Source organism: Caloenas nicobarica, chromosome 7 (genome assembly GCF_036013445.1).
Source record: "Caloenas nicobarica isolate bCalNic1 chromosome 7, bCalNic1.hap1, whole genome shotgun sequence".
Lineage (NCBI taxonomy): Eukaryota > Metazoa > Chordata > Aves > Columbiformes > Columbidae > Caloenas > Caloenas nicobarica.
In genome coordinates this window covers 38,794,893-38,817,516 of record NC_088251.1, presented here as the reverse complement: position 1 = coordinate 38,817,516, position 22,624 = coordinate 38,794,893, and positions in this window count along the sequence as shown.

Genomic DNA, 22,624 nt, shown 5'->3' with positions numbered 1-22,624 from the left:
AAAATGAAGGTGAATTTCTGTGCTTTCCCAAACAATAAGTGAATTCCCCAGATTCCTGTGATGTTTAAGAGGTTTAATGGAGGAGCAGGAGCTCTCAGTGTTCTCCCATTCATATGGTATTATCAAAGGAACAAGCCAAATCACTCTGCTCTTAATCATTAAAAGAAAATCTTACATTGCAATGTTACAATGAGGATGCAGTAATGGCTTTGCACCTGGGAACAAACTGGAATTGCAACAGCAATAAAGCTTGATTGCAGCACTGAAACTTGATTGGATTTGCCACTGTGGGGTCCTTTTGGAGGCAAAAAACAAAGTTGAAAACATGCAGCTACAAACCAGGAAAACACATCAAGTGAAGCTGCAATATGTTCTGATGTAAATTCAGTGCAGTGTTTGAAAGTGAATTAACTGAAACCTCTGTTATGTCTGGAAATAAAATCGAAGAGATATCAGGTTGTCCTGGGGGAGACCAAAGTGACAGTGAAAAAAGAAAGGAAGGATCTCGGGGCATCTCCAGCTGCAATGCACGGCAGGGGACTGGCCAGCAGTGGTTTATGTCAGATCTAATTTACTGCTGGGAGTTTCTGCACCATTTTTTCTGTTTTTACTGTTCCTGCAGCAATGGGAGGAAAACATGCTGTCCCACTGTGTGTGTAAGGCAACTGCAGTGGGAGCCGCATGGCCAGAGAAAGGGGGACAAGAACAAGTCTGCTTTCACGGCTCGCTGCTGGACGCTCCAGTGCAAGTAAAGTGCTCATTCCCAGGGAACAGCTGTGTCCTTTGCAAGAAAATCACCGAGTAAAGTGCGTTCAGAAGTCCACCTCTTACTCCCATCCTTGCCACCGAAAAATTGTGGTTTACTTATTGGTTGTCAAATGCATGACAATGGTGCAGGAGCTCAGGAGTGACTTCCAGGTGTTGAAATGGGGTTTTATAAAACCATCTGTATCATGGCTGAGTTCAGGGCCAAACCCAAGAAGAAAGGGCTGGGCCTTCAGACCCGTCTTTCCTTCCCGTTTGCTATTCCTTGGTGTAGTTCTGAATCATGTCTGGTGTGCTGGCTCTAATAACTGGATTATAAGAAGTGGAAATGTTGAATCAGGACTTGGATTGCGATGCTTATTCCTGGAGGCTCAAAAATTAGCTGATCCAAACCTAAGGAGACCCTCTGTAAATCTAGGCCTTCTCCTCTTTCTGCCCCAGAACCACAGCAGGGTGGCTGTTAGTTTGGAGTGGGAATGACTTTTTGAAAGAAAAAAACCCAAGTTTTGTTTTTCCTTGTGGTACAGAGGATGCTTTTGTTTTTCTTTGCAGAAAACTTCAAATATCTAGTGAATCCAGACGTCACCTTTGCAATTGAATATGTGTCTGTTATTGCCCACACAGAAAATCTCCTGGGAATGCTCTCAGAAGCCTGGTGAGCTAGAAAGTTTGTATTGATTCTCATGAAATTGATATTTTTGGGATCCTTTTCTTCCAAAAATAATAAATAAAATTGTCTTGGCATTGATTTGAAGTTGGAGGTCTTCAAAATTCTCTTATTTTCCCATGGATAGGGAGTTCCATTATCTTCTCCATCCTAGACAGTGAGGTTTTCCAAAGCTTTTAGACTTGCTGGGAAGACCGAAGGCTTTGAAATGCTCAGATATTACAGTCTTAGAAAGTTCAGAAGAATGGACTTTATATGGATGTACGAGATAGTAGCTTCTGTCTGGCTACTAGAAAAGAAAATGCAACTAACTTGATGATAAATATCTGTACTTGAAACAAATGCTCATAGGATTAGATCAGGAGGTTTTCTGAATGTTCATTCGAGTACGTGAACTTAAATTTTGTGATATATGATCATCCCTTCAAATCAGGCAGCAATTAGTCTACCAAAGTAGCTTGAATTTTATCTGTCCCTAATAATAAACTCTAGCAACGCAGATCAGTCTGAAAATGTATAATACCCCTCTTCCCCATGCCAGTCTCCTTCTCTTCCTACACAAAAATGTGCAGTTCGATTTATATTCTTCTTTAAGCTTTGGGGAGAACTCTTCCTGGACCGCAATACTCCTTACTACACATTCTGTGAGACAGTAACTTATAATTAATTGCCCCCTGAGGTATCTCATTACATGGTGGAACACCTGTGGCTTCAAGATTATAAATAATTTTGTGTAATATGGCTGCAGAATTTGTAAACTTTTGGCGAGGCTTGACTTTATGGTAATATGGGAGGAATTCACTTGACGCTTTGGTGTTCTTGTAGTTTCTCCGAGTTCCGCAGGCGGCTGTCGGGTTTGTCCCCCTGGGATGAGCAAATCGAGGCTGCGGGTGGATGTCGACACATCACACAGTGTCCCTAGGACTTGCGAAGGATGAGCAGCCATGCAAAAAAATCAGTGCCGTGGGGTGCAAGAGACTACAGCTGCTGCGGTGACAAAGTACCAAAGATAAGACTAGACCCCAAATCCTTGTTTTGATATTTTATTGCTGGTTTTGTCCTTTGCTCCTGAATTACGAGTTGCATCAGATAATTTAGGAAAGATATTCGTGCCATAAAAGTGAGTTTGGAGTTGCTAAACGGCTATGGAGCTGCCTTGAGCATGCTGTTAAAGAGAGAATGGTGCTTACATAGAAAAATTAATTCTAATTCTTAAATTCAGGTCTTCAGCTCTGAAGACCCAGCTACTTTAAAACTCCACTTACAAATTCAATTATCTGTTAAGTGAAAATCACTTGTTCAAATGTTGAGTGCTGCTTCCCTACTCAAAAAGTCAAATTTATCTTCAAATTATGATGATTCTTCTGTTTTAAAGACAATACAATACTTACAATTCTGTGTGCAACTGAAATATTTTGAGGATAAATAGAAGACTTAGACAAAACATTAGTATGCTTTGTTTACCATTTAATTTGTTTGTTGTTCCATGTGCAGGGGCTTTTATAATCTCTGCAGTAAGGAAGGAATTCATTCTGCTTTTCTAAAGAGGGATCTTTATTGTGTTTTTTCCCCGGTAGCACTTGTTTATGTTGCACAGAGAACAACGGTGAATGAGCAAGAAAGAGAAATTCCTTTCCTTTTGCGATAGAATGGAATAGCGGAGACGTTTTTTACCTGAAGTGTATATTTTGTAGGATGTTTACTAACAGCAATGGCTGTTTGCAGAGCTCTCCAGAGATCTGGGCATCCACAGCACTGGCAGCAGCGACGTTTTTCATGGTGATATCTTTGTATCTGCTGCGAGAGCAGAAGAAGATGAGACCGAAGGGACTGAACAGGGTAGGAAGGGAGTTGGGGTATTTGGGAGATGACATTGGTGCTTGAGATCTGCTCCCAGGCCCAGGACAGAGCAACGCTGGTGCTGATGGGGCAGTTGTGGTGTGGGGATGAACAGGCATGGAAAATTCACCAGGGTTTCCCCCTGGAGATGGGCCTCTAATTGAGATTTATTGGCACAGGGAAGGTGCCATAAATGCGGTCTATACATCTTCAGAGGATTCTGGTCTAAGAATTTCACCTAGGTTTTTTCTCATGTTGTTTTCTCTCGCCATCAGCAGTGTTCAATGTGTTCATCCATGTGCTTGGGAGCTAGGATGGGCACAAAAAGCATATACGGGACTTTGAAAAAAAAATAAAAGCAGGTTGGAAAAGTAGCCTTTTGCTTGTTAGCACTAAATCCATGATTTACTGCTGCTCATTTTTTTTTGGTTTTCAATCCCAGAGCAGTTGAGAGGTACAATGTATAAACTTCTCCAGCAAGAGGCTCAGCAAGTATTTTTGTCACCAAAAGTTTCTTCCCCATACTAGAAAAGCAATGAAAACCATTGAGAAATTGCCCTACACAAGCCATAGTGTTTGTACAAGGATTAACTTCCTACGGATTCAGGTTCTGGCACTGAAGTCATTTATTGCTATGGCTTTCAGTGGGGAAATTCAGTCTGGCAAAGTTTGGCTCCGCTTGAGTATTTTATTCTCATAATAATACTGACCTGTATTTTCTTCCTCTGCTTTAGCATTTATTTTCCATTCAAGGTACTTCTGTTCACGTAGCTCTTTCTCCTTGACAGCCGTTGACTGTTGCCAAAAATATTTGTTTTGTTTTTTTTCTAGAAGCACAGTAAGTGTAGCTGCATACCTTTTTGTCCAGGGCTTGCTCCTCATTTCTTGTGATATGGTTATTCAGACAGATTTGTTTTGCAGCTGGGATAGACAAACGGTCCAAGTGACGCTGAGTTTGTGAGCTATTTAGCCCCTCAGGGACACCTCACAAATTGCAAGCACCATACATTCATCTATAGCGTTGCTGCTGCTCCTGGAGGGTGAATTTGAGCTTTGACAGAGACTAACAAATGACAAAAGTTAAACAGCATGCCTTAGAAATGTTTCCTTTCGGTCTGCCACTACATACCAAGGCTTTGTGAGAACTGAAAGCGATAAAGAAATAAAAATGTGGAAATCTTGTTTAAACCTATATGGCTATACTTACTTGCTTTCTCTTACTATCTTTCCCTTTTCACTGTCAGAACAGTGCCAGTGAGTGTTCTCATCTTGCTGCTGTGAGCTCTTCCTCGCTTAAGGAGCGTATTGAAAATAATGGAGATAGTATTTTGATCTATTCTGCTGTTTCCTTGGCTGTAGAATTATCAGCTGTTTTAGAGGACTTTTTAAAATGTATTTTAATATTTGATGATTGATTAAAAACGGTATTTAACACTTTTAAGGAAAGACGGAAACGCTGAATAATTCAGGGTTTCATTTTGCATTCTGAACTAGTGAGTGCTCATGTGTAAATAACGCATTAAAAGTATTGTTGAATTTCCTGTATTGCCCTGTTACCAGGTGCAGTGCCTTTTGCTTGCTGCACATTAGATATTCCCAGTAGAGACCTGGTCCCCAAGCCGGTAAGAGAGCCCTGAGGACGGAGCGTGGCTGAGGGTCAGTTCCTGAGCAACCAGGTTTGTCCCACAGCTCTGGACGGTGCTGAGCGAGGTGCCTGGGGTCACCAGAGCATCCCGAGGGCTTGGGGAGAAGAGGGTGCACGGTGCCCCTTCGTCCTTCCCAGAGACATATCTTGGCTTTTGGAAATGGGCTGGGAGGGACCAAAAGGCTCCGCTTGGGGAAGTGCAGTCAGAAGCATCTCCATTTTTTTGTGCTTGCTGGGAAAACTGATGAAGTTAGCAGTCACAATCTTTGTGAGCAGTAGGGATGGCTTGCGGGGGGTGATTAAAGCATCAGATCTGCTACTTGGACTTCTCTGCAGTGAGGCTCTCCAATACACAGGTAACTTCTAGTAATGTTTAAATATTGACCGGTTCTTGGCTTTCCTTTGTATGTGCTGTCTAATGGGCAAATGGCCATGGATTGTGTTCTCTCCCAAGCAAGCCCTGCGGGTTTTCCGCAGGAGTGGTCAGCAGCAGGATGACATGTTGTAATTCCTTCAGCCAGCATGAACAGGAGGACACCTCTCATTGCAGTGACAGGTTCACCGAGAGATCGCTTGCAATCTCCTTTAAAAATTAAAAACCGACATTGAAGTCTTCTAGGCTGTTGTACGACTGAGTGAACATAGCCCTTGTGTGCTGAAATAGAGCTTACTACTGTTGGAGGTAACAGAAAGAAAAATGGGTTCTTTAAATACTTGTTTACCAGATATCCAAAGCCTGTAAGTCAATTCAGTACATTGTATGTAAGTATAACAAGTATGGTGGCAGAACAAGGGAGAGAACAGTTTCCAGATGCTCAGTGGTTCAGCTTGAAATCGTCCTGGATGGAAAGCACCTCATTCTTCCCTAGGAAATGACGGACAGTCCTAATCTTTCTATGTGGAGAATACATGCCTTCCTTGAAGGTCTGTCTCATGGAGTTTGTGGGTAGAACCTATATCCAACTCCGATTTCTTAGATGAACTGGGGTAAGAGAAAGGACGAGCAGCAGCAGCACTGGCTGTGCTCCACTTCTGCACACAAGTCTCAGCCACGGGAATTTTATGCATTTTGGTCTCTGGTTTATTTCTCTGCCTGGGACTGTGTAGTGATTTTGAGTTATAGTTCTCTATGTGACCAGAGATTTGGTTTAAGCACTTTCCCTCCAGCCTCCTGCCGTGTGCCTGCCGTGATTTATCGGCTGGGGTCGCAGAGGGCTGTTTTGCTGCCCGCTCTCGGCTGAGCGCTGGCCATTTCAGACCTCTTTGGCAAAGGACTGAAGGGTTTTCAGATAGACCTGGTGATGTTCCAGCTTGTTGGCCTCCAGAGCGCTCTCTGCAAGAATTTTGCTTAATGATGAAAAACTTGAATAGCCTGGATTGGAGGGGGAAAAAATAATATCTAACCAGAATTGTAGAGGAGACACACTGTGCTTTGTGTTTTGGCAGAAACCCCAGCATAGCCGTGAAACTCTGCAAATGAGTTGGTGTTTAGCACCAAGTTGAGATATGCTTGTGTCACTTACTGCACCCTGGAAGCACCTGCAGCTCTATATAAATTAAACTGCTCTGTGCTCTATCAGCTTTGTGGTGTTCTGGAGAATTAGCCTGGAGATGCTGCCCTTTCCAAGGTAATTTCTTTGAAGCCTGGATGGTCGTAGTTAGTCGGCAAGTGTGTGTGTCTGCACACATGCCCACACACGCGCTCGCACGCACACACATAAATACTGGTTTTTCCTTTTCTATCTGTGGGCAAATACATCACACGAATGAAGGTGTTATATCAAAGGATAAATTGCAAGGCCACAAACTGCAGAATGTGTTTAAGGTACCCAAATGTCTTCAGTTCAGACCTGAACGCAGGGATAGATGACCTGTGGCTCATTACTCACGTAGTTTGTGAGCAATTACAATGTCAGTCATTCACTGGCCAGATTTCTTCTGGACTCCCCGAATTTTTATGGCATTCACTGGAATGAGACAAGCGTCACGCTGGTGAGTCATATAAAGAGAAATATGAAAGCCCACCAGAGCCTAAAGCCATCGTGTCAATGAGGAGAAAGACACTTGACATCAACTGTTGTGCACGGACACCCCGTGTGTGAACTCCCCTCCCTGGCATATATCTATACACACACATGGGCACTGACTGGGAAGAAATGACTTGGGAAAGAGCAGGTTAATTCTCCAAAAATGCCAAGGGCTGACACGTAATGGTGCTGCCTTTAATTAAAACTGAAGCTGTGGATGTTTGTGGAAACAAGTAATAGTGCAAGGCTGTCAGAGAGCACGGCTTACAGAATAGCACCAAGAAAAAAGGCAAATTTGAGAGAAGATGCAAGAGAAAACCTACCTGTAAAGACAGCAAACTTCATGGCAAATCATGCAACCCAAAGAGCTGGCAGACTGGATGAGCACCGGCTGGCTTCTGGCACAGAAGTCACCATCAATCCTGTTTATGCTTTGGGGACAAACCCCTGTGCGCTGACACGCAGGGTTTGCTACTGGAGCACGTCGTTGCCCTTTGCACGTGTGGTGCGGCTGCCGCCGACTTTGGTGCTGCCACGAAAACCACGAAAAACGGCCATGCAGAGGCACAGCCCCATCAGAAACGTGCCCGGCTGCTGGGCTTGGAGTCTGACATGATTTTCTAAAACCAAAATCTTTACCTCTCACAGCTTCTTAGTGTCTTAAACAGTGCACGATCCCCTAAATTTTGTGTAGGACTTCTGGGCTACAGTGCTGGTGTCTTTTGGGTTTTTTTAATAGGAACATGATTAATTTTTCTATTATAAATAAGGATGGTCTACACAGTGGATGTGTCATGCATATTTTAGGCGGCTAAATTTGCTAACTCCAAGATTAATTGTTATATACTAACTTGAAGTGTTTAGATCTTGCTGACATCTTCATTTGGACAGAAAAAATGTCATGCATATAAATTGTATGTTGACATTTATTTCACAGGGGTAGTTATCTAGCTATTGGTAGCCTGCAGAGTGAAGTCTTGTCAAAAATAATCACTTTTAGTTCTCATTTTGTTGAAGTTAAATAGTCTGAACAGGGGAAAACTTGTTCACGCTCTTTAATCCTCATATTACTGCAGTGTCAAAAGTAAGCATATAAATATGAGGAAACTGAAAATAAATCAATAGAAAAACATATTAGAAAACTGAAAAATGTTTTCTGGAGAAGATGAGATAATCTTCCAATAAAACACCACTTGTTAGCATTGGACTTTTTTTTTTGCATTGTACAGCTCTTTAGAGAGGTGCCCATTAAAACTGGAAGAACTTTTCTCTCCAGGAAATAGCTACTGTAAGCAACTCTAACTTATAAATAAATGAAATCAAATCTCACACGATCCCAAAGTATGCTCCAGGCATTGAGATACAACAAGACTGTGGAACTTCTCCATTTCTTCAGCTGATCTATGGGGACGATCTAAAATTTGGCTCTTAAAAAGCTTGTGATGGCAGATGTTTGACCTTTACGGGTGCTGGTGTATCGCTTCAGCAAGGTGACCTTGGCGAATGGCCCGTGTGATCAACAGGGTAGCTTTCGTTTTCCTGAACCTTGTCACCGCTTCCCACCAGTCACGTGCCTCACATTTTGTGGCTTTTCATTTATTTCACTAGGTGTTCATTCTTCTCCCGTTTTAAAATCAAAACCCTATTCTGTCGTTAACATTCCTGATAAACGGCTCTCACCTGGCAGTGTGGACTCGTTCAGAACCGCGGTGACCAATGCAACACCAACTGGGAGGTAACTGGAGTGCACTTTATAGATAACTAATTTTCCACAGAGATAGAAAATTAATAACTTAGACTGTAAGAGGTAAAAAATGCACCATTCAAATTAAAGGTGTTATAGTAGACATTTGGGCCACCTAATGTCCCACGGGAAGAATTAAATGCCATTACACCATGCTAATCGTGATTGGTAGCTGGTGACTATGGACTTCTTATAGTAAGCTAAATACTTCAGGCACGGTATAATTGGAAAATAACCTTTTTATTTCCTGCTCTGGCTGGGAGCAAAATCCCCACAGCCTGTTGTGCGGTGTGGTGGAGGCTTCAGATAACACTGAAAAGTTTGTAAATTGGATTCCTGGCAGTACTGACAAGAGATACATCTGTTTTTTTCCGAAAACACTCTTTTTTCTCTGAATAGGGAATTCCTTTCCATGGACCATCCTTTGAACACACGGCCTGAGCAACTAGGAACTCGCATTTTGAAATCTCATTTTTGGTGGGATTTATTACAGAAACTGGAAAGAATGAGATGCCCGTGTGGCAGTGAATGTTAATTAACAGATGGTCTCCCCATTGACTCCGTAGAAATAGGTAATAATAACCCTCTCTATAGAGCTGATCTCTTTATAAAAGAGATTATAAAGAGAATCTCTCTATAATCCCTTTTGCATTAAAACCACAGCATTGGTATTTAGCTTGCAATGATCTGGGTGAACCTCAGACACCTGGGGAAATATATGAAGTTGCTGGATCATTTGTCTGGATTACTCGGAGTTTCAGCCTTTTAATAGATCCCTGAAATTTCACGATATGAAAAACTACGTAAAGGTTCTATTGAACAGTGTTTTTTTAAACACAAGTCTGGCTTACACATCTAAATATCAGAGAAATTTTCTGTAGAGCTGCAGGCTCAAATTCCCGTTGTTTTTAGATAAACTGAAATGCTCGCAACTTGTAAATGTTCCTGTCGGGTGCTGAGAAGCGCAGGTGCAAGAAAGGCCCTTTTTGTCTATTTTACATCAGCCACAGGGGTCAGGCATCGCTCCTCTGTTTCCTCTCTTGGTGCCTTGTGAGACCTGAACAATCTTACCTTGAACATGTAGAGAGATGTCAGGAATAAGGGTTTTCTGAAGTATTGGAAATGTTGTGTGAGTTAAGAACCTGGGGACACGCCAACAAAAGAAGAGCGTGGGAAAGCCTTTCTATCTCCTTTCCTGCTTTTTGGCTGAGAATTCATTTTTGAAATTTCAGTCTTGATCAGTATCCGCCAGCTCCTGCAAAGGTGCAGCTCTTACGCCAGAAAGCCTGGATCTTGTCCCTGAACTACATCAAAATGCCTGTTCTTCGAGCTTGGCTTGTATTTCACGGGGTCCTAGAAGTGGACAGCCATCTCCTCTAAACTGCCTTTCTGGTTTTGTGAGGTTTCGTCCCTTAAAAATAAAATTTAAAAAAAGTCGTCTGTTTTTTGCTAAACAAAATCATCTGCGTACAGCATGCAGACAACCTTAGCACCAATCTAAGGGGACTGCCATGGACTTTATTTAGCATGTTCCTGGATTCCAGACCCTACATTAGGAATGTGTCATAAGTACTTTGCCAACTAGATAAAACATTAATGTTTTCCTCATGGGTACGGTTAAGACAATTGTAGTGCCTCTGTGGTGTAAAAAGTACAAAGGCTTTACATAAATAATAGAGAGCCTGCCAGACTGTACAAGAGTCCTGTGGTTCTTGGTTGTAAAGTCTCCCTGAGAGTCCTTCTGAACACGATATTCTCCCTCTCCAGTGCCTCCCTCTCTCTGATCTAAGGGAAAAAATCTCGTTTTAAAGTAACCTTCTTATCCTGGTGGGTGAGTGTTCACTAAAACTGGATTTCAGGCTCTCCGTCCTCTAATTAGAAGCTCTTGGGAAACCCAGGAGCCTTTCTAGCCGCTCCGGGGCTGAAACGTGGGGTGGAAGGTGGGAGTAGCAGGGAAATAAAGACCCTTCTTTTTTCCTATTCAACGGCATTTTTGGCACCCTGTCACAATCTGACGCATACCGCCATCAGATTTTCAGTAGCATCCTTGGTATCATTCAAATGTCTTGTCAGGTCTAGGTGACACTTTTTAAAATGATGATTTTTTGAGTGGAAAGCATATTCATTCCCTTTCCACCCCCGTAGGCAGGCTGGAGCAGCGGGCACTTCTTGGCCTATGAAAAACATTGCTCTGGGCTTCTCTGGATTTCGATGTTCTCCTCTTGAATTAGAAACCTCACTGAAAGGTACTTAGAACTAGGAAAATGATGAAAACTTATTGCTTTGGCAGCATCATCCTCCACCTTTAAAAATGTGCGGTTGTCAAGTTGTCCGAGGCAAAAGGGCAACTTTTCTGTATGATACTGATATTGTGAAATCCCGCTCCGTAGCATCGCCGGTAACAGCTCGCTCTTCAAAATCCATCTGCACGTTTTGCTGGATACAGCTACTGCTTAAGCTGTCTGGAGAGATGGTTTTGGTACCTCCCCTGTTACAACCACACAAACAAAATAGAGGTTTAGTAGGTTTAACTGCACGTGACAGTGGAATATTTAAAAAATGTGGTTTACTTCTTTGTTAAAAACGTACATAGAAATATCTCCTTTCTCTGTGGGTCCTAACCTAGGGAACAGGGATTTTTTTTCCGTTTGATTTTTCTGAAGAAAGTGGCTTGTCGGAGATGAAGGGACTACTTGATCCTGCAGAAGCAAAAGAAGATGTAAACCCATTCAACAGGTCATTTTTATAATAGAGATGATGAGCGTACTCTCATGATGAAACACCCCTGCTGTGTATTTTGCTATCCGAATTCACCAGCAATGATGGTAATTTGAACCTTTCTGCTGTTTTGGTGCTTTTCTGATATGTTAGGTATCTTTTTGGAAGCTTTTTTGCCTACCTTTGTAATAGTGAACAAGGAAAATAGAGGCTACACATGGGAAAATGTTACTTGCTGTTATCGTTCACGTCCCTAAAGCCCAGTTCACGGACACCATCCCGGTGGGTTTTATTGCGTGGCAATGCCATCGCAGAACGGGTCACCCAAATCAGTGGATGGGTCTTGTGCACCTCGGGATCGCAGTGCAGGCTTGAAGCTTTTGCAATGAATTATTTGCCAGTGATCAGAACCACAATGCTGGCATCTTACATAAAGTGGGAGACTTCAAAATTTGTGGAGGTAGAAAAGCCCAGTTCATGGAATACGTTACAATATAGAAAAATACTGAATTGTAGAGTTAAATGAATGTGAGATAAATTCTTTGCTCAGAATGATTCCTAACAAAGGTTTCATAAGCAAAGCTTAGCCTTGCACCCCTAAATTCAGAGAGTATTCATATAGAGAGCTCTGCAGGCAATATCAGTTTCCCGAGCATGAGGAATTAAATAGGCAGAAACAGATGATGGTGAGGTTTAATCTTCCTCATACACAAGGGAAACTGGGCTCCTGTAACCCTTCAAGGCTTTGAAAGCCTAGTGTTGATTAGTCAAAAACGCAAATTTTGTAGGTGAATCTATTATAATAGCTCTAGTGATGGATTATATATGCATGTATGTATGCGCAAAAAAGTATAAAACTTATCAGTGGAGAAGACAGATAATACCTCATTATGAAAACATTTTTATTTCATTAGATACTTGACAACTGAATACACATCCAGAATATCAAGTTATTTTTTTCCTGTCGCTTCAGCAGCAAAATTTAAACAGTTCCATTAGGAAAATGCAGTCTATTTATTTGAACATCCATCTGAATGTATCAATGAACTTGCAACCCTGCAGCATCCCTGCACTTCTGACCCACACAAAGCACCGGCAGAGCGGTTATTCATGTCGAGATATAAACCCGCGTTAGTCAATCATCTCCTTAAACTAAAGAGAGTAAATTCCTCAGTCTTAAGGCTTTCAATGTTAGATTTCCCCAAGCCTGGCTCAGTGTGGATCAGCCAGTTCAGGAGCAGGAATACTTGGGTAAGTGAGACCAGCCCTGCCCTGCGCCAGCCCGAGCGCCGCACTTAGAGCCGCGGCACCAGGAGAGCCGAGCGTCTTCGGGCTCACGTCGGGGCCAAACTGCTGCGGTTCCAATTTATAGACTGAATCTAGACCGCTGGACCTCTGTTATTTCCTTACTTTTCTGTCCAGGTAATATCTAAGCTTTAAGAACAATGTTTAATCCGGAGGAGAATGCCGCCTTGGTGGAGGTAGTTGTGTACCCTTCACCTCATTGCACACCTGAACGTGGTGCTGCCGACACTGAATTACAGCTTATACCACACTCTCACCTTTTGTCCCTCCTGGTCAGATTTTTACCCCTGAGATGTGTTTGTGGGGAGCAATGCCATCCCCTCTCCGCCAAAAATTCCCTTTCCGTGATCACCCCCGTAGCCTCCTCTATATCTCCTCTGATTTGACTCCTCATTCCTGAAGAAGGCCGACCAGAACAGAGCTCAGGAGCTCCGGATACATCTTTGCAGGAGGTTTGAATCACTCTGAAATCCTTTGCCTTTTCCTTCTCTCCCATTTGGGGATTTTATTTTCCATGCTTCATTCCCATTAATTATTCTTCTATTGACCCACAGTTTGTACCTTCTTACTGATACTTAAGACAAGGGATCTGTGCAGTATTTGAGCTAGGCTTAGATTATCTTTAATCTTCACTCAGTCTGCATCATTAGTGGTCCTGTTTCACTTTTTTTTTTTTTTTTTTAAATGACAAGAGACCTTTTTGCTCTGAACTGAGAAGAAGCCATTTTCCATAGTGGCCCTTTGATCTTAAGAGAAAGGTTTTCAGCCCTAACTTTGACTTGGTGAGGGTTGTATTAACCGTGAAGCGTCAGACCTACCCCCCACTACGACAAGGGAAGGAAGGAGCCATTTAATGACCTCGCTGACCGGGTAATACGTGGTTAGATCTCTGCAAAGCGCAGGCAATTCACCTTTGGTTCTCTGTGTTCCCGGGTGCAACTGTCTCCGAAGTATGAGAGCTGGTGGGGAATTGCATTCACTGTTTGTAGCAACTAACACTTTAAAAACACTTTACTGCTCAAGTCGCTCTCTCCCCTCTTATTTCTGTCAGGCAGGCTATCCTTTGAGTGGTGCCTTTTTTTTTTTTCTTTGTCACTTCGTGTCACTTCTTTATTTGTCCAAATAAATACTTCATTATCTTGAAGTAATGCGAGTCTCTAAAAAGAGAAAACTTCCTTTCATCTGCTGCTCAGTGAAACACAAAAATATGTTCCCTATTGCTGGAACCTTTCCTCACTAAGGAGAATAAAAGAAGAACTCTCCCAGATACTCAGAAGTAATAAAGAACATCCTAAACATTTGCTAGATAAATTATAATGCATTTATACCCGTCCAGCTGAAATTGTCACCGTAGTTTTGATAATAAGAGATGTATTCTGGTCTCACTTTATCTAGCTGAAGTGCTCTATATTTGGATGGATTTAAATAGCTTTGCTTTGCGTCTTATGAGCATCTGGTTTTTTAATATGGCAGATAAAATCATTGAGAAGAACTTCTTTACTTTGTGTTTATGGCAGGCTTTGTCATAACGTGAAATTCTATTGCAGAGATATTTCTATTCTAAAAACATTAACTTGGCAGGGCTGATGTTACTTCAACACTGCAACACCAGTGGTGTTGACAGCATATCAGGAAAAAGGCTCATTTTGTAATATGAATAGCTGAAAAATGTTCCTCCTCCCCCCCATTTTTTTTTTCTAATGTGCAAATTCCCAATAAAACCTGAAATCTCTTGTAAGATATTTTTAAAAGAAACAGAAGGGTAACTAATTTTTTCTGTTCTTTTTTACTAAACATTTCTTAAAAAGCAGTAGGTGGGAAGGTTTTCCATACTTCGGGTTTTTTCCTTCATCCATTTTTTACTAGAAAAACCCAGTTGTTGATTACTATTTCTTGGAATATCCACAGTCCTGAAATAAAGCGATTCCCTTTTTGAGACAGCAAATTTAAATATGGAGACATATTTAAGTAATACACATAGGGTTTTAATCTACTTGTAAATGGAACAAGTCCATTGCAGATAAAGTCTGACTCAATTTTGCATGATCTTCTCTTCAAGGAAAGTTCTTTTTAGAAAACACTATTGCAGAAAATTGTGTGCTAATGGCTTTCATCATACTGCCTAAAAGCATATGGATACAAGTACATTACTAGAAAAGTGTTTGATTTCTTATTTGCATGGCCATTTCAGTTGTTATCTTTTCTACAGTGAAAGTTACATTAGTGTTAAGTGTGATTTTACTTTTACTTTTTACTGGCTGAGATTTTTTCACCAAAAATTAATTGTGGAGACGCCTACGTATTTCATGTATTTCTAGTTGTTTACCTGCTGCTTTTCTGTCATTTATTATCACCGGAAAAACAGTTTAATGATTCACAGAAGGCCAGTACAGCACTTTAATTAAACTTCAAAGGGCTATTAAAATCATATCATGTTGGTGGAATATGTTAAATGTTTTCAGAGCTTGGTCATGTATCTGATACAGATTCTTCAGTGTTCAGGGCTCTCAAGAGGCTAAGAAGTTCTGCAGTTGACCCACTTCTCTGCAGTGCGGAATGGTTTTACCGAAACTTTTCGCTTTTTGGTGTGTGTTTAAAGAGGAAATAGTTGGATTTGGAGTCCTGTTTGTTACTATGTGCCTGGCCATGGGGCTGCTGTGAAGTTCTCATGATTCAGGAGATTTATTTTACAAACCAGTCTCTGTCTTCAGCGTTGCAGTATTTGGCCCAATTCTTCTTGGGCCATTCAGTGTTGCATTTGGTTTATGTATATTAAAAAAAAAAAAAATCAAAACGCTGGGTTTTACCTATTGATGCGAGAGAAATTTTAGAGCCAACGGCAGTCTCTGAAAATTCTGTAAGGTCTGCTGTTTGGCCATTTTAACTTCCATCTATTAAAGTACATCTATCAAAAGCTTTCTCATGGTAGCAGGTACCCAAACCACAGTTATCCCTGTGCTCTGCAGTAAAGTTTTTCAGCTCCAAGTACCACACAAGCTGTGATCACGCAGAGACCCAGCGGCAGCTGGCTCGGTTTGTTGAGAAGGGCCAGTAAAACCCTTGTGTTTCTGGCTGGGATCGAATGGCACGTGCACGACTGCGAGTGACAAACCGTCACGGAGGTTAAACGTGTGCAACGAGCAGCCAAGGGGTGTCAGTTCTGCATCCTCCCTGATCTTGAGGCAGCTCGTCCATCTCCCGCAGATGGCTGGAAAGCTCCACCAGTACAGTAAGAGCAGTTCACTGCTTTTAGAGCAACCAGAGAGGTTTTTTTATATAGATATAAACACACACATATATGAATATAACAAATAAAATAAATTACATATATATGTTAATATATCTTTATTACCACAGCTACTACAAGAGCAACTTTTCTAGAAAGGTAGTTTAAATAACCGATTTCAAGACTGCTAACTTGGAGGTCACCTATTGCCAGGGATTTGTAGAATCGCTTCATGCCTCGCTTCCTCTAGTCTGCCATAGGATTTTGCAGCTGACTGCCCAGTCCTCTCTATACCTACTCGTACTTCTTGCAAATGTTATAATTAAAAGATGAACACATATGAGTTAAATTGTCAGGCAAGTCATCTTCACTTTCAAGCTGAGTCACTGAATCTACAGTAAATCCGTGCCGACGTTTTGCAGTATGTATTTTGTATCTTACAAAACCTGTTCCTGCAAACCGCTGTGTTTTCAGGTCTCATTGACTTGCATCAGGTGTTAAAGGCAGGAGTAATGATTTAGAAATCATTTAGCAAATCCAAGGTGTCATTTTTACAGTCTGTTAGGAATTTCTGCCATCCTGACTCTGGAGTGGAGAGGGATACGGTTCTTGCTTGTGTTAAGTGTGAGAAGTTTATGTGAATTACAACAGTTTTCTGTATCTGAAAAGGTAATAGGGAGTTATACTCCAGGCACAAAGTATCAAAATCTGGCAAAATAAGTGTTGCAAGGTGAGGTGGAGGGCCGGGAGCAACTACTTGCATTTATTATTTCAGATGCATTCTCTTGTCCTTTGTTTAGAGGGGGGTAGGAAAAGTTCTGTAACAGCTTGCTATTATTTTATGGATGTGCATCAACTGTGAAAAAGGATGCCATGACAAGAAGAGAGTTAATATGGAGACTAAAACAAATCTGTAGGAACAAGGGGTAGATTGATTCAAATATGAAACTAGGGATGTCAAGTTCAGGGTGTTACAGTCCCAAAGGGATGACTATAAGGTACTTCTTGGTATGACTTTCTGGCTCCTGGACATTGTACTTCTCCCTCAGAAAACCCCCTGGTGTGACGAGATAGTTCCTGTACTCCAGCAGAGTCAGCACAGTGAATGTGCTGGGTATGTACGTGCTGCTGTAATTCTGTAATCCATGCCTGACGTGGGCTCTGGTGTACGAAGCCACCGCTCCTCTGGCTGACAAGAAATAGTGGAATAGGAACAATAAACCAGGTAAAAAGGCAACTCGAAGCAGGATGGGGAGTCTGCTGTCTTAACAGTAGAAAATAGTAGATTAAATTGACAGTAAGAGGAGCAATGTGGCTAACCTGCACTGTCGTGGTCCTGAAGTACAAAGGCACACCGGCAAAAATACTAAACAAATGTAAGATGGTCTGACAGGGTCTTCCACTTTAAAAATGCACCCTCTGACATGGATGCACGTTTTAAGATGGAAATGCAATGGAGAGAATCCTGAGAAGGGCACATAATCCCAACCTTGTGTCCTGCAATTGTGCTCTTCAGAAATGTCAAACCCCTAATGCAAAGTAAAAGTAAACTAATGATAAAGCATGTGGGAATCCGATTCTGCAAGTCAGAGGAAAAATTCATGGCCAGGGATATTTCCACCCTCACTTGAGCCACTGCCCATCACTGTTTCCAACATTTCCTCCCTGCTTTTGCACAGTGTTGCTCCTTGGCCTCTCCTTCCCACCAAAAGTAATTTTTGGTCTCTTGCCTGACGTTTGAAATGCAGCACGTCCTGATGTGGGACTGGTGGGTTCTTCTCTCCTCCTCTCTCCCTTTCCAGTCAGCTGGCTGGAGCTCACCTGGATTTGGAATACGGGTCTGTGCTGCTCCTGTCCGTGGTTGTTGAAGGATGTTTGCAGCTACTTTGAAAAAACCCAGTTGCTTTCACGCTCTAGAAGCAGTCAGGAGACCGGTGTTCTCTTTCTCCGTTATCATTCTGTTCAGTGTCCTCAAAATGCACCAAGTGTTGCCGTCTGCTGCAGCAAGTCAGCTGGCGGCTTCTTCTAGGTGGACATCCCCAGTCCTTCCTCACTTTGTGCTGTGTTTCCTTTCTCTTGACATCGGCCAAAGGCGTCTTTCTTTTACGCATGACAAATGGGGGTAATTTTCATTCATTTGCTGAGACCCCCCTCAGCATAACAGTGATTCTGTTCATTCTTTGGTAGTATTTTTGATGTGGACATTCTGGGGGCGTTTACTGTGCGCATTGGATAGCATGTCAGAAAGCACTGCTTAGTTGCCCTGATAAACATGCGCTCGCTTTGGTAGAGCAGTAAAATACTGGTGACAGCTCATTTTTTGGCCTAGATGGAGAGCAGCGTTTGCTCTGGCACAGCTCCGGAGAGCACTGGCCACACTCAGATTGTAGCTGTACAGAAATCTAGAGCGGTGGCATCCTTAGCAGCTCACATGTATAATGATTGTTCTCTCGGTTTGGGGTTTTTTTGGTGAACAACTGATATTATACACTGTTTGACTCCATCAAAGAGTTTTTTACTCGATGTACAGAACTGCCACTTCTACTTTTTTGTTAGTTGTGCGTCTTTAGCCTGTGCAGAGCTCGGTACAGCGTGTTCCCCGTCCCCCACACAGCTACTTACTGTGTTCTCCGTGCCATTCACAGCGATGGGTTTAAATGTGTCGCTGCAACTACGTGAACCTCCGTTCAGCAGCCTGTTTGGGCTGTGCTTGGCAGGACGTTAGCGCTGCACGTGTGGCCGTTATCAGGTAGAAATGCTCCTGCCCTGAGACAAATCTGAGATGGCTTACCGCACTTCCACTGAAGGGCTGAAATCTCCTCAAAATTATTCTTTATAGCTTTGCGATAAAAATATGCACTCAGCTAACAAGTGACTATATATTACTGGTTCCTTTATACTCAAAAGTTAGTTTTTGCTGTATTCTCACCCGTATCCCTCCTACTGGGGACACAGGTGCTGCAGGGAAGCTCATAACACCTTCTGCTATGCTGATAACTGTTCAGGAACAGATAATTCCTGTTTGGTACTTCCTAATACACTATTCAGGGATCGCTTTTGAATTTTAAATGCCTAGATGGGGAAAAAAACCCCAACCCCTTGCCTTGGATTCTGGTAACTGTAAGATAAGAAATAATACTTCTCTTGAAGTTAGCACCCAGTGTTTGCATCAGTGCATTTACCTCTATTCCTGGCAACCTTATGATGGCTCCTAAATGACTTTAAAGAAGCCGAAGCTGTTTAGCATGGCCGATTTGTTCAGCCCTGAGAGCCACAGGATTGCTAAAATACATTCTTCTGGATGAATTCTTTCATGTTCAGGAATGCACTAAAACGAATTTGCAAGCATTGTTCTAGGGCCGCTAAGGACGTGCCACTGTGACTGCAAACAGAAGGTCAAGGCCGCTCCCACTAATCATGCTGAGGAAGTCGTGTTGATAAAAAGTGGTGAGAAAACAGGCTGTTGGACAAGTACAGAATCTTAAAGACATTTGCAGTATTGTGAGTGAATATGTATTTACCACTAAGTTGTTTGTTTATTTCGGGATAATTCCGTTTTGCTCACCCAGAGAAGATGATGAAGCTTTTTATGCCTCCTTCTATGATTATTATTCTGTAATTGAGAGTAAATACTCAAGTTGGTGGCAATGGGTTTCCTGTGGAAAAAAAAAAACATTAAATGGGGATGTGGGGCTATTTCTTTTTTACATCTTCCAAGTAAAAATCTGAAAACATACCATAAATGAAAATTATGGAAGAATCTCAATAATTCATCTTCCCTACCCCCACCAAAAAAAAATAAAAGGCATTTTGAATGTAAGTTAAATGTTTCTTTTTGCAATTCTTTATTTACATCAGAAATGGGAATCCATTTGCTAATGTATTTTCTGTGCATTTTAAAATTGAATAATACCACTGTGAGAAACAAGGACAAATATCTACATAAAATATGTATGCACGTGTGCACGCATCATGAATATGATAAGCAGATTTCTTCATAATGTGCACTTGCACGTGTTGCATCATCTGTAGCATTTTTTCTTGTACAAGTAGTGGTGTGAAGCTGAAATGATAACCTTTTACTTTTCTGCTTTGGGATTTTCCATCTTATAAGCTCATTCTTCTTGGAGAAAAATTGCTAAAGGACTGGCATGCAGAACCTTCTGTAATATGAACAGTTAATAGTTAAAGGTCAAAAGTGTTGAAGATACACATTAAAAAGGCAATAGACAAAAATGTTCTTCATTGGGTTACACACAGGTTGTAACCTTGAGTAGCTGGAAAACAAATGCTATTGTACCGTCTCTAAGTAAATGGGAAGAATCTGCCTTTTCCTACCCTGCAGGGATAGTGTGACTAACAAAGCCATTCAGAATCACTGAGCATTTAAAACATTTCTACAAAAGGGAGTTACAGCACTATCATCCTTCCTTCTAGGAGCTAATAAAACAGAGTGCATGCCGCCACATCTCTGGCACTCTCGGGAGAAGAGCAAACCCAAGCTGCTGTCAGGATTATAAAGGCTGATGGGTTGTTATGTGCTGGATAACTCAGGCTCTTGCTGACCTTACTGACACCGAGGGGCAATATTTCTTGCAACGCTGAACTACTTCTAAACGCTTTCTCCACTGAATTAAATATACACACGTTTTTTTCCTGGCAGGCTTCCTACAGAAATACTTTATTACAGATACTTAATTCCTCAGTGGAAAACCCTGCGCTGCAGTTGCAGCACCGCACAACATCTTCATGTTATAAAGTGGAATTTCGGTCATGTGAGACTTGGTGGCAAACCTTTGCTGAAGTCTGTCTGTTGGATGGTGCTTCTCTTTCAAATCACACAGCATAAATCGGTGACCTTTTCTAGTACCACTGCCCTTCTGGGGATCCAGGCTGAAGTTTCCTTTTGGTGTGTAAAGCTGCAAAAATGAAGATTTATTTCACTATAAACCACGGACTAGGTAGGAAAGCCTTCACAGGCATTGGGAGGGATCATGTCAAGTTCATGGCAAGGAGGGAATACATTGACATTGCAGGACCTTTTTGAGAAGTTCAAACAAAGAAGTCCCTTAAACTTTCCTTTTCTTTTGCACCTGAATAAACTGAGACAGAAGTGATGTCTCCTGGCTCTGTTTTCCCTGAGCTCCGTGAGTTTTGTCTGAGACGCTCAGCAGACAGCTCGTCACTCCTTTCCTCCTGGATCTTTACGTGCGCTCTCCACTCTCAAAGTGCATCTGCCTCTCACCTCGCTTTTAACCTCCTGCGTGTCCCTTTGGCCTCCTGCCTCCTGCTACCCTGGCTTGTCTGAGCTCATACTTGATATACCCTGGGACATTGGGTGGTTTTTTCCCTCTGCTGCTTTCATGCCCTAATTTCCCCTGGTTTTGTTGATCTTGCCCTTTTCACCAGTGTCAATATTTCATCCAAGTCTGTCTATGCTGAAAAGAAATAAAATTTGAATGTTTCTTTCATACTGAAGCAAAGTGTAGGTGAGCGTGATTGCACATCATGTTACCTTATATTTATATAATTGTAATATAATGCACGGAGGCACTGTATTACTTCACAAGTTGGGAAGTACAAATACTCTGCTTTGCCATCGTGCTCCCAAATCACTTTCTTCATGCCTCCAACTTGCACTGTTATGTTGAATTTATTACTTCTTTCCCTCAAGACCTAATCGGATAGCAGTGAAGAATATTCTTTTTTTAGCCTTTGTCTGAAGACGCTGGTTCTTTCCTCTCATCACCTCTTCTCTCATCTGGGAATACTTCCTTCCTTTTCCCACCTATTTGCAAATATTCCGCTCTGCAACTCCCAAAATATCCTATGCACCTGTTCTGGGAACATTTGATAATCTAAAGAGCTCTGGGTTTTTTGTGCTGATAACGTGTCATTTTGAAAGATTTGCTTTATACTTTTAAGCCCCTATGTGTAACCCATGAAAAGGTAAAATGTGAAAACTGGACAGCATGAATTCAGAGACGCTAACTTTATGGGTTTCTTTCCATTTATAAACTTTGTATTCATAAGTGATGATGATTGGAAATAAAACCACTGTACATATTTGAGAGCTTTAGAAGAATCTGGAAACTGAAATTTCTTTATGAAGAACTGATGAAACATTTTGTAAGTGGTGAGAAACAGAAACCGGAGTTTGCAATTGTTTCTCTAGCTGGAATTTTTTGTCTCAAGTATTTACACAGGAGTGGTTCTTTCAGGTGGGGAGTACAAATATGTACATGAAAGGAAACAAGGGGACTGAGTCCCAGGATAAGAATGCTGTCTTTCAGCTCCTTGACTGGCTGCATGTGTAAAATGAACCAATTTTTAACGTGTACTGCAATGCACCAGCGAGATGCATGCCAGCTTCGTGGAGCTTTGGCTCGGAGTCATTCACATGAGGCTGTGGATTGCGCAGAACAGTTTCATGAAACTTGTCTGGGAGTTGTACTATCAATGGTGCCCTCAGTGCTATAGTGTCTCATATACATTTGTCAGTGATCATATGCGTTTGGTTTTCTTTGCACTTGACCTTGTTTCCCTTAAGCCGATGTTGCAAGGAGGTAGATTGCAAATAAGCGCCTCTGTTTGCAGGTTTAAATGTAAATAAGTGAAAGTAGAAAGTAGCCTGTCTTCAAATGAGAGCAAGGTTCAGTCATGTCCAATACAGGAAAAAAACCCAAAA